Genomic DNA, 19,756 nt, shown 5'->3' on the forward strand with positions numbered 1-19,756 from the left:
AATATTAATTAAATTTTTATTATCTGCGCAAGTCGTCTTAACTTGGATATAAGCATGCTTTTTCTTGATTATGAGAGTTTTACTAATCCTCTTCAAATGATATGTATATCATGTTACAGATTTGAAATAAATTTATTTTGCTCAGCAAAGTTTAGTCTGGATTTTACATGACTAAACCCAATAAATCGATATCTAATGATAAGGCAGTAATTAATCATGAAAAAATAACCATTAATTTTTTGCAAAAATAGTTGTATATCCGAATGTGTTTTAGAGATGATTCTTAATTGCATATCTCCAGCCATTTATTTTTGAAGAGGGGAAAAAAAAGTGACCAAAGACATAAAAACAAATTACCATAAAGATTCTGAATATGATCTGGATGACATATATTCATTTACTGAAGACCCGGTTCATTTTCCAGGATAATCAATATGTTGACCTTCATGACACAATCTAATCATTTGAAACAGCAACCAGAACGCAAAAAATTACTCCAGATTTCATAAGAATCCTCACTTTACCAATTACTCATTTCGGAAAACTAATACAATAAACATTGCGATCCCAACGACGGAAAACCTCAATTAACTACTACCACACGCTAGACTGAACACTCATTTTCCCCGGGTTATCACTACACGAAAACTACACATTCTTTCCGTAAATGTTCCACACGAATGGTTTACACGTGACAATTGTGTGTTAAATTATGTCACTGTGTATCCCGCAATCCTATCCTAGGGAGGTACCGAGTGGGATTTTCGTCACAGATGACTTGAGAAACCATCTCTTACAGACGTTTCGCGCATCGATGGTAAAACGAGAGGTGCATTTGGTATACTGGTTCCAAGTCTTTTTTACCTGCTGGCGGAAATGGCGTTTCCGCCAACACAGAAATTGGTTATTTTGAAAAGAAAATGAGGGAGGATATAAATTCGCTATTTCAAGATAAGTAATGCTCAAAGTCGGAAATAATTAACCAAGAGATAGATGGTATGTTTGTTCTAATTTGACTAAAATGCCTCTTTGCAATGTCTTATTTCCCTCTTTTAAATTTAATTATTTCTTTTAATGACATTTTTCTTTCGATTAAGGCAAATTTTATAGAAATTGAAATATTTCGCATTTTGTGGAAAAATGCAACATGGATGGTCCAGGTCGTATGCCGCAGAAAGGATTCATGGACTTTTTGCAGAGGAAACAGACTAGAGCCGAAAGTTTTGCAACGATTCGCATTCTTTTATATTGGAATTGGGTAAGGAATTATAAAACATGAAAATTCGTGGTTTCTAATTCCTTCAACAAAGCAAGTTAAGGCTTTTGCTAACAGTAGCATAAAAAGGTAAATATTATCCAGAATATAGCATTTTTCTCCGACTTTTTCGGCAAGCTAGGCTTGAACAAAGCGAAATAAATTCCAGTATTGTGTTATTATAATGCCTGATTATTTACATCCCCTATCCGCTTTTAGTCCCTATAATGCTCAATGCCACATTTATATAATAGAATTTAAAAAAAAATTTCTCATATACGTAGTATAGAAAAAGTATAGTAATTATCAATAAATTCGAACTCGAGATTTTGTGGAATCTTCACGCTTTAGACTTTCTTAAATACGAAAAACACATTTTTGGAAAATGTCCGTCTGTCTATGAAAAAAAAAACAACAACTCAAAAACGCTTTGAGCTATTTGTCTGTCTGTCTATGACAAAAATAGCTAAAAAATGCTTTGAGGTATTTGGAATTTGATATACGGTCTTTATACCAAATGTGCAAATTCCTATGAAATTTTGAATAAAATCTGTTCAGAGGAAGACAATCTGTCTGGATATTTGAATATAATTTAAAACGATAATTACAAAACGAAGAGAGCTAGATCGATAAAATTCGGTACATAGATTTAACATCTATTATGTTGTCATCTGTCAAATTTTGACGTCGGTCTGTGCTTTCAGAAACACGTAAACGTGATCCTTCAAAAACACGATTACTTAAATATATCAAATATGGTATGGGATTTTCTGAACAAAATTGCAGTTTTTGTATTATATTTTTGTTTCAATCAGTTGAGAAAAAAGTATCTAAAATACACATTCGATTTTTCGTTACTATTAACTTTATGCCAGGGATTAATAGCCAAAACACTCGCCAAGGTTCACATTATCGATACAGTAAAAGTGCTAAATTCACGTCAAGTTTTGTTTTTAGTTTAGTTATATTAACGTCCCGTTTTAAAGCAACACTAGGGTTATTTTGGGACGAACCTCGTAATTTTGAACCGCGGTCAGATGACGAGAACGACACCTGAGCTGGCACCCCCTCTCCACACCACACCAATGAGAGGACGTTTGGCCCTGACGGATTTATCGTGCAACAGATCCCCTTACACGGCGGTTCTTCGTTGCAATGGGGTCTCGAACCTGAAACTCTACGGCTCAGAAGCCGTGACCTTACCACCAGGCCACAACGGCCCAAATTCACGTCAAAATTTAATATTTCGTAAGTATAATCTGCTAATGCCATGTAAGGCGTTCTCTGGTATGACAAGTTAGTTAGAGAGTATCTGAGAAAGTTTTGAATAAACCACTCTCCCCTGGTGTTTACCAATTCTGTAAGCGTCAAAAATTCGACCCCAAAATTTTGATGAATCTTCGAGTTTCAAGAAGTTTATGAAACTTCATATTTCAGACATTTTTCTGTCTTAAAAGAGCAATTTTGGAGTTATATTGTCTGATTTATTAAGTTGATGCCTAATTTTGAAAGTATATATCGGAGTTTCTCTTCCTGTTGATATGTGGGACAATTTTTTTTTTCAGGGAGTGCGAGATACCGACTCAGGCGCTTTCGTCATTTGACCATAATTCAAAATCATGAGATCTGTACCAAAATAATCCTCCTGTAGCTTCAAATCAAAGCTTTATTTTGAAACTGTTCAATCACTATCAAAAACAGAACTTCAACATTTTGAAGTATGGTGAGATTATGAGAACAGTCACCGGCTGAGATTATCTATTTTCTAAATCTTTTCGAATGAGAGACAGCGTTGCGACCAGCAGAAATATGAAAAAGTTAAGTTCAAAACACTATCACATAATTTAATTTTGAATGGCGAGCAAATTTTCGATAGTATCAAGTCTTGAACCTGCAGTCTCAGAAAAGAGTATTTACTACAAAAATATCGGGATACAAATTCATCTCTGCTTCGGTTGTAGGATCATAAGACCGCTTTTTCAAGATTCAAAACGAAAAAAGATATGTCTCTTGTATGTGAGCTTCATGTATATTGAATCTGCTGTCGTTGATCCAACATTGCCAATGTAGTTTAGTTATATTAACGTCTATTTCAAAGCAACACTAGGGCTATTATGAGACAGACCTCGTCATTTTGAACCGCGGTCAGATAAGAGGACGACGCCTGAGCTAGTACCCGCCCTCTCCAAACTGCCGCACGACACCAGCGGGAGGACATTCGGCTCCGACTGATTTAACGTACACCAGACCCACTTATACGACGTTTCTTCGGTGGAATCAGATCTCGAACCTGGAACCTTCCGGCTCCGAATCTGAGACGTAACACCAGGACACAGTGGCCTTGCTAACGTAGTATTCATAGAGTTGGTAAGCTCAGAGAAGTTTGGGGAAGAGGACAGGATATTTTACCAACTTTTCAAAACTGCAATGTCCGTCACAAAACAGCCTTCATATAGCTTGAAGACGGGACATTCATTTTATAAAATAACTCATCTCAAAATTTTATGCTATTCTTGTAAGTTTGAACTTTCAAAAAGCAGTTTTTTTTTTCATAACATGAATCCCCCCCTCCTTCCTTTTCTAAAAAAATCAGTGGATGTGGTCTCCTCAAAATTTTCTCGCATACTCCTTAACAAAGGTATTATACCAGAGAGTGCCTTGAATGGCACTGTCGTACAGTAGTTATGAATTATTAAACTTAGGCATGAATTAAGCATTTCTAGTGAATCGATCGTATCAACCTTGGCGAGCAATTTGGCGATTAAGCCCTTTCATGCGCCTAATAACATTCGAAAATCAAATCTGTATGTTATATGCATCTTTCTCAATCGATAGAAATAAAATAAAATTGTTAAACAGTTACACTGTAGTCGCAAAGTCCCATTCCAAATTTAATAAATTTAAATAATTGCATTTTTGAGATGGCGTTTATATGTAAATGAAACTACAAACCGACAGACGGTTAACCCATAGTAAGATTTGGCGCAAAATTTGATAAGTGTCTGTACTAAAAATGAGAAATCAGTGAATTTTATCTATTTAACTCTCTTCGTTTCGTAGTTGCCGTGCTAAATTATATTCGAACAGGCGGACGGACAAACTGCCTCTAAATAGATTTTGCTCAAGATTTGAAAGAAATCTACAAATTTGTTGTAAATACTGTATACCAAAGTTCATCCATCCAGCTGAAATTGTTTTTGAGTAATTTTTGTCACAGACAGACGGACATTTTATAAAAATGTGCTTTTCGAACCCAGGGAATTCCAATTTTTTGACGGTTACTATACTTTCTCTACGCTACATATACAAGAAAGTAATTATTTTTTTTAAAAAAATAAACATTTTATTTAAAATTAAACTGTTTTGATATGCTTTACACTATTGCGTCTGAAAAACATCTTATGTTTTTTACTTTTATAATTTTCATCTTAAGGAAGCGGAAAATCCGCATAGAAAATGGCGATAAAAACTTTTCAGTAATCTAAGGCGTAAATTTTGCGTCCTATCTCCATTTGAAACTGTAAGGAATAAATACGATTTTTTTCCTTACAAACGTCTTAGTTTCTACATTTTAGGGAAACAGTTTGTCAGTGTTGTAAACACATTTAAAACAGTTTACAGCACACGTGGGAAATCCGCATCATTAACCTCAATACAAAATATCTAATACGGATTCGATAATAAAAAACAATATTTAAGTTTATAAATATATATAAATAAGTAATAATAAATAGATACCGAATCAGCAAGCAGTATTTGACTTGAAAGGTAATCTGTTCATTTAATTTGAGTGCCTTTAAGCAACAAAATAGTAATTTCGCAATAAATTTACGCTCTTTTATTCTATTATAAAACTGAGGCTTACGTACATGAATAACTAGCCGCTTTTGGCGACTAACTATTCGTCACCCATATTAATAGTGTTAATCTAGTCATGCCTATCAAATTTGATGAAATGCATCTTATGGCAACAAATGAAAAATATATTTTAATCTAAATCAGGTTTATTTTCGTTAATAAACATGGAGCATTTTGATTGGATAGCAATGTTTGCAAATTGGCGACATCTGTCCAGTTGTTAAGGTTGACACTAACATTTTACTTTACCATATATCTCGAAACATTAGGACTGTGGAAAGGCTAAAAGTTTTAATCTCTATTAATAATACAGATAATGTGTGTAACTGTTTTATGGCTCTCTTATAGGGGAATTCCTTTGAACTAGATATACAAAATTGGAATATTATATATATATATATGTGTGTGTGTGTGTGTGTGTGTGTGTGTGTGTGTGTGTGTAATGATATCTCTTAATAATATAATTTGGATACTTATTACCTTCTTAATTTTTATCTTAATTTAGCCTATATTAACTTCATTCAAAAATGTTATTTTATTTCCTGATCCAATTCCAGCTTCTTTTTTTTTATCTAATTATTTCTACTAGAAAACTGACGACTGGTAATTTTTCCAAGCGACACTTGCACATACCTTTCAAAGATATCTAAGATTCTCTTGCCTAAATCGACCATGTCAAAGAAATCCCTATCAGAATCTAATAGTCAAATCACTGAAGAGAAAAATTTCGGTCATTTCGTTCTTGTATCTCGATGTAAATGGACGTCAGTTTACAATCGTGTCTGTCCTAACTATGCTGCTTGTAATAAAACAAATCAAAGTTAATATTTAAAAAGTATTTTCATTTCAAGCACGCATCTGCAAAATTATGTTTTGCATATACATTGGAGAAGAGAAATGTCGGAACCATTATTTAAATTTTAATTAATTAAAATTTAAGAAGCATTTTGGCATTTTTTTGTGTGATAACTTCCGAAAGTATTATTACACAAGAATGATTTTACACCATTTTAAAATTTTTTTAAAAAATTATCTTTTCATTGATGATTGTCCATTTTTTTCTTTGAATTCTGACACTCTTTTAAAACTATATATATATATATATATATATATATATATATATATATATATATATATATATATATATATATATATATATATATATATTGCTTAATTTTTCAACAATATATTTCATTGTGCACTGAAATTCGATCCGCTTTCGCTGCCTCATCAGATGTAATTGTATAATCCCCCTTTCCCCATTGTTAAAAGCAAAGGAAGAATGTTTAATTTCTATGTGATTTTAAGAAAAGAAACGAAGAAGAAAATGAAACTGATAAGTACACTTATTTTTTAATGGTATTATGACGTCATGGGACTTGACTCCATTTGGATAGCTCATTTACACAATAAATAAAGGCTATTAAAATAACATGTCTCTAATGTACATCAAATTTGCCATATCAGCTGTTATTAGATTTCGGACACTTGTATTTTTGATTACAACTGAGGCTCAAAAATTCCTTTGAGGAACAAAAAATTTCTTTTCAGTCAAAAATAGGTCACAACTGGAAAGTATTTAGAAACCTCTTACCTAAAGGAAAAAAAAATCAATTCTTTTATAAGAAAGAAAGTTCTGGTTTTATTTATGTAATTTAGCTCCATTTGTCTTCTGTATATTACTTTATCATTTGATTTGATTTGAAGCTACGAAAATGAGATTGCTATTTATAACCTCAAACAATGGCATCGGTATCTCCTAATCCTTCGAAAAGAATCAAATCTGGTTTTATCTCTGGAATCAAGTTTCACTTATAAAAGATGATTCGGTACCACAAAGCACATGGGGTCGGTTGACAGATGAAATGACGAACAATTAATTTTCGGTCAACCAGTTTTATTCCTTTTAACGTGCCTGAACCTCTCGATTTAAAAACTGTCCAAGTGCTCTCTTAAACAGGTTAGGTCTGCTCTGTTGATAAGATCAATTAGATTACCAAGATGATTAATTTGATTCTTTGTTTCTTGTATGAGAATTAGATCTTTGATTCGTTTTTGAAGAGGGAGGTAAGAGACTGCGCAACAAAATTTATATCTATAAATATATTCTAGGTTAATCTTGTTTTGGGGTTTGTGTTTTTAAGTTCATGCCCCTGAAGAGGATTCATACGATAACCTACTAAGTCAACGAAGGCCGATGAAATAAGGTATTTAAAGATTTCTTCCATACTGGGGCTACATACAAGAGCCAATGTCGGCGTTCTGGCCTAGGGGTAGCGCGTCTTCCCCGTGATCTAGGCGTTCCGGGTTCGAGTCCTGTTCGGGCATGGTTGTTCTCAGACTTGTGTTCTCTCTTTGAGGTGTATGAATGAGCCCCTCCCACCTGTAAAAAGGGGTTGTGTAAGCGAGTGTGTGTGTACTATCTTCATTTGAGCTAGAAGTCAGACTTCTGCCCTCGGGGACTCAGGGGTCTTTACCCTCAGAAGTTACTGCGCAAAAATTTGGCTTAAATAGTCACACGACGAAAAAAAAAAAAAAAAAAATACAAGAGTCAATAATATTTTAGAGTTAAAACCACTAATGTTTCAAAATATTTTATGTGAAATAAGAATTGAGTAACTGACATGATATAATATCGAAAGAGTTTGAATTTTAATATTAAATTACACAATAATGAATATTATTGCAAAAATTTAAAATTTTCATTTTAATAATTCTTGCAAAGGTACATTTTTAAAGATGTCGCATTATACTTTTTGACTATATATCCTCTTTAATCATTCGACCGGGATACATTAGTCCAAAAATGCATTTCGTTGACTCGTATACAGGGCTATTTAAATTTTAGATTGAAACAAATTGTTTACTACTTAATATTTGTGTCCGATGCTTCATCGTATACTTTCTATCTTTTCGCCACAGATTAACTTGGAATCTCTAGGATTCCCTGTTAGCTGGATATACATGAAAAGATTTATTAAGAGAAAGTATAGTTTAGTTTAGTTATATTAACGTCTCGTTTAAAGCAACACTAGGGCTATTTTGGGGCGGACCTCGTCATTTTGAACCGCCGTCAGATGACGAGGATGACACAGCTGGCACCCCCCTTCTCCACACCACACCAGCGGGAGGACGTTTGGTCAGGACGGATTTAACTTGCAACAGACCCCTTTACACGACGGTTCTTCGGTGGAATCGGGTCTTGAACCTGAAACCCTCCGGTTCCGAAGCCGAGACCTTACCACCAAGCCACCGCGGCCCCAATTAAGAGAAGAAAAAAAAAAAGACAGGGTGTTAAATTTACATACAGTGCACAAACTAACAACGCAACAGCTATACACAATACAATGGCGAACCAGCAGGAGTAATCACCCAAAAACTTTCTCGCGTATACTCTAATAAACTTGTCATTCCAGAGAACATCTTGCATGGCATTGGCGTACAATAGTTAAGAAACATTAACCTTTGGCGTGAATTTAGCATTTTTACTGAATCTATCGCGTCATCCTTGGCGAGTTTTTTTTCTTTTTCGTTTAATCTGGCATGCGTTAATAGTACCCAAAAATCGAATTTGTGTTTTAAGTGCGTTTTTCTGCACCGATTAAAACAAACATTTGACACGAAATGGCATTTGTTGTCACAAAATCCCATATCATATTTGATATATTTAAGTCAATGTATTTTTGAATTTCCACGTTTACATGCTTCTGAAAGTGCAGACTGACAGACCGTCGACCCTTTGTTGGATTTGGCTCAAAATCTGGCATGGGTCTACACTATATATGTTAAGCTTGTTTACCGAATTTTACCAACTTAACTCTTTTCGTTTTGTTGCTTCTTATGGCACTTGCCATGGACAAGCCCGCTGTTACGAAGACAGCAATTTTAAGCCGGTGGGGAAGTGTCTCTTGTTTTTATAGTAGCGCCACCTAGGGCCAAGAGAGCGACTTAGCTACACACACGTCACAACCTTTTATTACGGGGCGGACTTCATTCACGCATCCACAGATCGTAATTTAGACCTGAATCAGAGAACGATCACCCCTGATCCAGTACCCCCAGTTGTATTACTTTCAACATGGAGGATTTTGTGACCACGACAGATTTATACCCGCGGCAGCCACTAAGTAAGTGGGGAATCTTCGGCCGGCGAGGTTCAAACTCGCAACCTAAGGGACGTGAATCCAACGCTCTACCAACCAGGCTATCCCGGCCCCCCTTTCGTTTTGTAATTATTGTATTAATTTATATTCGAACAATAGGACAGATGGACTTCTAAACTAAACTAGACGGACCATCTAAAAGGTAGATTTTCATAAGATTTTTTAGTAAGTTCAGTCCCATAGTTGACCGTCTGTCGGAAAGTACTTTAACGTGCGCATAAACTTAATAACTGTACAACGCAATGACTTAAATACACGAAATTCGGTATGTGATTTTATTATTTAGATTGCAATTCTCTTAAATTTTTGTTTCAATCGGTCGAAAAAGGAATCCAAAATGCATATTCAGTTTTCTATACTATACTACGCAGCACAAAACTCTCATGTGTTTACTCTGAAATAATGATCAGAAGATTCGTGGAGTTCACCGCTTTACCGCAAATGCAAAATTTTATGCAAGGGAAAGAGGATAACAACTTTATTAAAGAGTATGTGAGGACACTTCCATGAGATCACTCCTCCTGGTTGTTACAAGAAATTATTATAAGTATTATGGATCGTACACATTTTTTATCTCCATTTCCCTATCAGGTTTTGCCGCTTATACAAAAACAAAATTTTATTAAATAAATTCATAAGAAAATTCTGTAAGTATTAAAATATTGCATTTTCATTAAGAATAACAATAAATTCACAAAAATTCCCTTACATCTGAGTTACTATTTGAGAACATAAATTATTGATGTTAGAAACAGTCAAAATTAGAGCTTGAAAATCCCTTTTCATCCCCTAACTTCTAAGACATTGAAATTATCGAAAAACTTTAAATGAAAAAGTTGTTCGTCTTAATAAGGCGCTAATTTTGCTAATTGGATTTATTTTTCTATCTTCAATATTAAGAAAGTTATAGCGAAATGAAAGTTTCAACCCCTCCTCTACCATTTCCACACCCTTTGAGTTAGATGGGCCATTTATGAACTCGTACGAGATTTTTAGATTTCTAACAATATATTCCTAGCCAGTTATAATCCAAACAAAATTACACTAGTTATCTTATTATACTCTAGTTATTATTAAGTTATTCATAAGATAACATGGAAAAAGCGTTATATATAATATAAACTTTTGGACGAAGAATGGTTTTAGGTTCTAGGGACCATGATCAGTGAAGAAGTGAAGAAATTTCCCCAAAGTCTTGTCATGAGAAACATTGCAATAGGTAGTCTTCCTATAGGAATCTGCCTAAAATTTCGTTAACTCCAATACATCAGAAGTAAGTGAAAAAAATGAGTGTAAATGGCAATTCTATTTTTACAGAAGAAAAAACAAGTTAAGTTAAAATAAAATGTTTAAAAAAAGTATAAAAGAGCAACAAAAATTAGAGCTACCAATCTTAATTTCGAGAAAAATCCAGAAGCATGAAAATAATTTTAAAAACATGTCACAAATGTTGACAAATAATTTCCAATGATTTTCAAATTCCTGACAGCTGATCTATTGCTTTGAAAATACTAAGATGGATTGATACGGACAATTGTTTTTGCTTTCTTGGTCTTATTTGATGGAAAAGTAGAGAAAATTATCGGGTACATGTCTCCAGATATCGCCTCTAAACAAATTATTTAGGAAAATTGTTGCGAAATACAGTCTAGCTCAACTCATTTCCTGTTTACGTGGGTTTTTTTGATGAGAAATGTGATTATTTACCTTTATCACACTAATTTACAGAATTAGCTAATATAATGTTAGAGAAGTAATGTCTCGCTTCATTAAAATTATTGTATTGTCTACAGCCCATTATTTTTGTATTTGTACTTTCTCGTATCAGAATTATACAAAGATAAAATAATCATCAAATTTTATCGAATCTTCTCTTTCAGACATCCTTTCATTTGAAACAAATATCGTCTGTTTGTATATGAATGCGATAACTCAAATACGCTTTGAACTTGATGGATGAAATGTGGTATATGGTTTTAGCACGAAATTTTTGATTCATATCAAAATTTGAACAAAAGCCATTTGGGAAAAGTTTGTTTATTTGTCTCCTAGAGTGCAATAATGAAGGAATTTTAAAAGCCAGATAGAAAAAAATTTGATACACAAAACCTAAGAAGTAGATTCGTGTCGAATTTGGAATTTTGGTCTTTATATAGGGTGTTGAGGAATTCGACCGACAAATTCAGAGGGGTGATATTAGGCATCAAGAGGATAAAGAATCCCCATACAACATGGGGTCTCAAACGACGTTTAATAGATGAAAATCGCAAAAATATAGAGTCGAAAAACTGTTGGAAACTGTAAAAAAATATAACAAATGGTATTTCAACTATAAATTTTTTTAAAAGTAAAAGCACATTCTTAAAAAAATTTTTTCATGCTGGTAACATGCGGATTTGATGATCTAGGGGGTCGTAAATGACTGAAAACCAAAAAGTAGTTTAGAACCCATATTTGCAAAAATATTAAAACTTGAAGAAAAATAAAAGCTTGAAAATGTAAGTAATTTTATATTCTATAATTTGATATAAGTGTGTAGTGGGAGAACTGGGAAGTTTTAAAGATATTCAAGAAAAACTAAAATGGGAACCAAAAAACATCGCTGCAACAAAAGTACCGATGTTCGCAGAGAGCGTTGTCAAGTTCGAAGAGACAAATACAGAGCAAGGATAATAGGCAAGGATCAGCCCTTTCACACTGGAGTTTTGTTGCCAAAACATTTAAATCTTCTTTCACTAAAACATAAACTTCCTTTTCTGCTCTAGTGCGCGTCTACTAGAGCGTTTCATTTGCGTTAATTGAATAGCGATAGTAACTGAGACATAGATGTAGCAGATATATATGAAACATTAAGGATTAAAAAAGCTATTGAAACACGTGCGATTAAAATTAAATTAAATTCAAAAACTTCCTTTTAAATGTGTATAAAAAATAAGAAAGAAGGAAGGAATAATTAAATTAAAGATGAATTTTGAAGTAGAAATAAGAAATTAGATTTTTTTCCCATTGACTTTCTAGTGTGCTTTCATAATATGATGTGATATGCTTTTATTATTCTCTTGTATATGATGAATACAAAATGGAAATATAATCATTAAAAACTCGAGATTTTGACGAATGTCCGCTTCAGAACTTTCCATTTTCGAAAAACACAATTTTGGAATTATGACATCTATGAAACAGGCTGACTCAAGAACGTTTTGAGATACAAGGATAAAATCGTAATAAATATAGTATCCCGAATTTCAATCGTTTGTTGTTTCATTTTTGAGTTTTTGTAACAAGAGACTGACGGAAAAACATAATTCTAAAAATAATTTTTTTCCTCAGAAGTGTGGAATTTCCTGAAAACCTAAAGCTTGGATTTTTTTAATATGTACAATATATATATTTTTTGTCTACTTCGTTTGCGAGGGGAAAAAAAGCTTCAAGCTATGTATTATATTTTGCCATGTTTTGCATTTAGTTTTGAAATAAGATACTTTTTCATGATAATACAGGGTGTTCATTAATTATTGTCGGGGTTTCCGTACCTCATAACTTTCGAATAAAAAATATTACGCAAAAACCGATTACGTATTCGTAAATTGCAACTCAAAGAATTTTATTAATGATATTAAAGTGTAAAGCTTGCACAATTTGCACTTTGTAGGCATTCAGCTGAAGGCGATTATGTATTCGTAAATTACAACTCAAAGAATTTTATTAATGATATTAAAGTGTAAAGCTTGCACAGTTTGCACTTTGTAGGCATTCAGCTGAAGGCGATTATGTATTCGTAAATTACAACTCAAAGAATTTTATTAATGATATTAAAGTGTAAAGCTTGCACAGTTTGCACTTTGTAGGCATTCAGCTGAAGGCGATTATGTATTCGTAAATTACAACTCAAAGAATTTTATTAATGATATTAAAGTGTAAAGCTTGCACAGTTTGCACTTTGTAGGCATTCAGCTGAAGGCGATTATGTATTCGTAAATTACAACTCAAAGAATTTTATTAATGATATTAAAGTGTAAAGCTTGCACAGTTTGCACTTTGTAGGCATTCAGCTGAAGGCGATTATGTATTCGTAAATTACAACTCAAAGAATTTTATTAATGATATTAAAGTGTAAAGCTTGCACAGTTTGCACTTTGTAGGCATTCAGCTGAAGGCGATTATGTATTCGTAAATTACAACTCAAAGAATTTTATTAATGATATTAAAGTGTAAAGCTTGCACAGTTTGCACTTTGTAGGCATTCAGCTGTAGGCGATTATGTATTCGTAAATTACAACTCAAAGAATTTTATTAATGATATTAAAGTGTAAAGCTTGCACAGTTTGCACTTTGTAGGCATTCAGCTGAAGGCGATTATGTATTCGTAAATTACAACTCAAAGAATTTTATTAATGATATTAAAGTGTAAAGCTTGCACAGTTTGCACTTTGTAGGCATTCAGCTGAAGGCGATTATGTATTCGTAAATTACAACTCAAAGAATTTTATTAATGATATTAAAGTGTAAAGCTTGCACAGTTTGCACTTTGTAGGCATTCAGCTGAAGGCGATTATGTATTCGTAAATTACAACTCAAAGAATTTTATTAATGATATTAAAGTGTAAAGCTTGCACAGTTTGCACTTTGTAGGCATTCAGCTGAAGGCGATTATGTATTCGTAAATTACAACTCAAAGAATTTTATTAATGATATTAAAGTGTAAAGCTTGCACAGTTTGCACTTTGTAGGCATTCAGCTGAAGGCGATTATGTATTCGTAAATTACAACTCAAAGAATTTTATTAATGATATTAAAGTGTAAAGCTTGCACAGTTTGCACTTTGTAGGCATTCAGCTGAAGGCGATTATGTATTCGTAAATTACAACTCAAGGAATTTTACGTGAAAACAATACGAAGAGGTGGACCAATCTCAGGGCCTCCGAGATCACCAGATATAACACCGCTGGACTTCTTTCTATGGGGGTTTGTCAAGAACATTGAGTACAAGACCCCTGTGCCCTCCCTTGATGAACTGAAGCGCAGAATTGTTACTGCGATCCAAAATGTTACCCAACAAATGCTGGAGAACACTTAGAGGGAAATCGAATTTCGTCTCGATGTGTTACGAGCCACGAAGGGCAGCCATGTGCAAATTTATTAATCTTTTTAATATCATTAATAAAATTCTTTGAGTTTTAATTTACGAATACATAATCGCCTTCAGCTGAATGTCTACAAAGTGCAAATTGTGCAAGTTTTACACTTTAATATCATTAATTAAATTCTTTGAGTTGTAATTTACGAATACGTAATCGGTTTTTGCGTAATATTTTTTATTCGAAAGTTATGAGGTACGGAAACCCCGACAATAATTAATGAACACCCTATATATTCTATGCTAATCAGAGTATTCTACCCTAAGACTTTATATCTATATATATATATAGAGAGAGAGAGAAAGAAATACGACGATAATACTATAGTGTATGCGTATATATGTATATATATATATACTGTTACTTGCTCAGATTTAAAAAATAGTATTTTATATTTCATTGTATAAAAAAGAAAAACCAAGCTTGAATTTCGGACGGCTTTCTTCGACTAAATGAGAGCAAATATTAATAAAAGACACAATTTTGGTAATATAACGATTTTCTAAATTTTGTTTACCTATATTATTGCGCTTTTCAGTTAGAACTTTCACATATATATGGCAGCCGTAATGAACAGGCAGACAGATGGTCATCTTTGTGACGAATTTGGGTCGTAATTTCATATACAACTATAAACCGGATGAAAACTTATATACCAAATTTTATCTATTTAGGTTGTATGTTTTTAATTATTGTGATTGCGTGCATACGGACAGAAAAACTTCCTCACAACAGAATTTTCCAAAATTTAACAGAAATCTACAAATCCCTGTTCATTTTTTTTATTTCAAAGCCTACTTGCATTATTGTATTCACAGACAGACAGACATATAAATATATGCTACCGTATTTTATGTAAAATTTGTTAAAAATTTATACTTGAAATTCTAAAACTGTTTATTAAATTTCATTTATCTAGATCTTTAACACCTTGCACTTGGATTGACAGACTAGCAAACTTTCGATATCCTTCCAGAATTCGATTAATATTTGATAAATATAAATTTAGGGTTAAATTGTACATACCAAATTTCATTCAATTAGCTTAAAGCATTTTTGAGTTACAGTTTTCATGCGCAAACAGGCATAATTCCAAAAATGTGTTAACGAATTCAGTTCAAAATATATGGATGTCAAAATTTTGTCCCGATTGCAATATTTTCTCTTTATATACTATGTGAGAAAGTAAGAAAGTTATCTGAATAAACAATTGGGTGCTCAATCAACCAATTAGTTATTAAATCCAATGCTCCGTTAATTTCCGTTCCAGTGTAAAAGCGCTTTCTTTTAAACTGACAGAAACGTTAAACACCCATTTAACAGATAATTAACCAGATTCTCAGTTCATTAATTTTAAGTGCAAATAAAAACAGAAGATTTAAATTTTTCTTGTGTTTAGTAGGAAATGTAGCAACAGGTACTGCTCAGTTCCCTGTCACCTTTGCTTCCTGTTTGTTTATTATGATTTGTAACGACTAATTAATAATTGGTTAATAGATTAATGTTTTCCAAAGACCAGGATTGAGAACTGCATCATTATTTAAATTTGCGATGAAAGATTTTCTCGGATAATAAAGTATTATCTACGATTTGAAAAGAAGATAACGCAAATTGAAACAATGTCATTAATTAACAGCGTATATTAATGAATAAATTACCACTAATACGATAAAAACAACACAACACTTATGCGTCAGCAAGCATAGGAATGGTGTATCAATTATTGTTCAAATGCGCAACTATGTCACTACTTAAATACTAATAGATACTACCTGAAAAGTAAGTTAGTAAGTCTATACTAGCTACCTTTGGTGACCAATTTGTTCATTCAGATTATTAACTTTTTAAACGATTAAAATGGAATTGTTAAGTCAAAGCATTGTCTATCTGGTCTCGGTTAAGCCTATTTTAGTGCCTGTTAAATTCTCTGTTTGACGCTTATTTCTTTCATATCTTATTACTAGCTTAAAGAAATAAATAAAATGAATTATAACAAAAGTAATGGAAGCATATTATTATGAACATATCTTAATTCTACGTGCAGGGAATACCTTATCTTAATTGAACATACATTTTAACTACATGCAGGGAGTATTATATCTCGTCAGTAGTCAAAGGGATAATAAGATGCCAGTAAACAGGAAGTTTTACCAACTTCTGACATAGCATACCCAATTTACGTTTAAGTACATTGTCTGTTTAAAAATTTAAGATAAAAGAAAAATGTGTGGTTTGCAATGGTCGCTTTTTAAGCATTGTCCTCATCCAATGCTTCTTAACCAGTTACCTACGTTAAATGTGTATCGACATCAAGCTAAATCTTTGTTTGGACGCGGTCGATGTGTCATTTTTTATCTAATATAAATGACATCTTATTCGCTTTATTATGATTTTTTTTTGCAACGCAGCCATTTGCGTTGCATTCGACCTGTATACGCGTCATCACTTGACTTTAAAAAAGGAAAACTTGAAAGACTTTAAAAAATAATTTAAGCAATTAATTGGTTAATTGCGGGAATCGAACCTATATATTATTTCTGTTGTAAATATTTCCTTTTTACTTTCTGGTACAAAAAGCACTTACAAAGTTTTAGTTTAGTTTAGTTATATTAACGCCCCGTTGTAAAGCAACACTAGGGCTATTTTGGGACGAACCTCGTAATTTTGAACCGCGGTCAGATGACGAGGACGACACCTGAGCTGGCACCCCCCTCTCTACACCACACCAGCGGAAGGACGTTTGGCATGACGGATAGACCCCCTTACACGACGGTTCTTCGGTGGAATCGGGTCTCGAACCTGAAAGCCTACGGCTCACAAGCCGAGACATTATCACCAGGCCACCACGGCATCTACTTACAAAGAGAAAGTATTCTAATCATCAAAAAATTCGAACTACAGATTTTTGATGAATTCCTTCCTTTCAGATATCCTTGAATCCGCAAAAATAATTTTATGAATCATATAAGGTTGTAAATAAACACGATTAAATATAAGCTCATTGAACTGGAGCGATTGATACCAAATCTGCAGATTTCTATCAAAATACTTCGAAGGGACATCTGTCTGTCTATCCGTATGCATTTGAATACGATAACTAAAAAAATACAACGATCTATATAGGTGAAATTTGTATACAAGAGTTATAATCAAAATTATAGCTCTGTATTAAATTTTGGACCAAATTTGTCAAAGGGAGGGGGGAAGTTATTTATAAATATACCTACAACAACTTTGATAAGTGAATTTTGTATGTGGTTTAGTTGTCAAAATTATAGATCTTTATCAAATTTTGGATTAAATCTGAGAAAATGAAGGCTACAAGAATGCATACTTAGTTTTCTTCATTATATTATGAAGCATAAAACGCGCCATACTGCGTCACTATAGGAGGAAATTGGAGGATGAGGCACTGACGCTTGCGGATTGCCGTGATCTTCGAGGGTTTGCTGCTTTCCTCAATACACTGTTACAATCACACTATACATTTTGAAGCTACAGATGGGAATAGAAGAAAGAGGTACCTATACATCAGTGAAAAAGTTGCGAGAACTTTCCTACCAGTTTTTCAACTGATATAAAGCCTACAAAGATGAATAGGATATCCGTGGATGGAATATTTTTACCGCCTTCTGGTACAGAAAATTAAATTCACGTTAAAGCATATGGTTTTTTTTAAATTTAAGTTAAAAATAACAGATATTATAATATCATTAATGAGCAATTTCTGTATACTTATTTTTTATTTTATAAAGCTAATCTAATTTTTATATAAATTCCACTTAGCATTCAATCTGAGCTATCAAACGAAAAATTAAATCATTTTTTATCTTTGAAGATGGGGAGAGGTTGAATGTACTAACACTTCGCATGATTTCAATTGTTATTTATAATACAATCATCCAGTGACGTCTGTAATTCTGGGTGGAGTTTCAAAATATTTACAACTTTTTTTTCTGCATTATTATTGGCCCTATACCCAACTTCCCTTTAGGCGTCAAGAAACACCGAGACTATTGAAAGTAAATGATTTATAAGTATGAGAATAAAGCTAAGAATTTAGCAAGGTTGCCTATTGTTGCCAAAAGAATGCAAACAAGATATTGTTGAATCAATTTACAATATGAAAGTGGCAGCATGAGAGACCTGATGGAAAACAAATATAAATTGATATTTTTCATCTGCTTTTATATTCTTTATATTTTATTCATACGATTTTATTTTTTCATGTTTGAACTAATAGACACTACTTGAAAAATAAGGTATAAAGTCTATATTAGCCGCTTTAGGCGACCAACCTGTTAGTCCAGACTGTTGATTTTTTTAAAGACGATTATTCTGGAATAGTAAAATCAAATCGATAATCCATATGGTGGCAGTTAAGTCTATTTTAGCGCTTGTTAAATTTTCTGTTTGACGAATATTTCTTTTACATGTTATTTCCTTGTTAACCCTTTGACTTTGACACATTTATTTGAAACGACTTTTGAATTGGAAGCGCATTTAATTTTTTGAGCATGTGAAGGCAGAAGCTTTTACGTAAGAATCCATTTATTTCTTATTATTCAGAATATATACTGATGCATGATACTGAGACAACTTAAGCTAATTAGAATTACAAAAAAATGGCAACATAAATTTAAACAAATACGGAACGTTCTGATACGTCAAAGGTACCCAAAGGGTTAATAGAATACCTGTACTCTCTAAATCTTTTTAACAAGATTTTGAAACTCCATTAGCAGCGAAACATGAAATAAAACACAGCAATGCAAAACATTAAATGAAATAGCCTGATATGTTCATGTAGTGATTTGTTTATATTTCACTATTGCCAATCAGCAATAAATAATAAGAGGGATTTTTGTGCCACGTACATTAGCATTTTATGTACATAGATATTTTTATTTATTTATTCTATTTATTTATTTTGTTCCTAGTCGTTTTTTCTTTCTCAATTAATACCTAATGCTGCCAACTGGCAAGAAATTGTGTTTTAAAAACATTAAACATTAAAAAAATAAATAATTAAGGATTCAAGTAAAATGTTTACTAGCAAATCTTCAATATGCTTCATTTTTTTATTACAAAAATGTATTTTCTAACAATTAAAGAAGCAAATTCATTCATTGCTTCAGCAAGAATTTTTTTCGGATCGATTATTCTTAATTTAGAGCAAAACTAAACAGCGAGCCTTTCCGGTCCCATACCGCTTCACAAACATTTTTTATTTTACCATTTTCTATTTTGAGCATGGTCATCCAAATTTAGTTATAGTCACAGCGATCATTAAATATATGATCCATGCTGTGCATACATCAAGAAAATTTGATGAATGTGAA

Source organism: Argiope bruennichi, chromosome 10 (genome assembly GCF_947563725.1).
Source record: "Argiope bruennichi chromosome 10, qqArgBrue1.1, whole genome shotgun sequence".
Taxonomy (NCBI): Eukaryota; Metazoa; Arthropoda; class Arachnida; order Araneae; family Araneidae; genus Argiope; species Argiope bruennichi.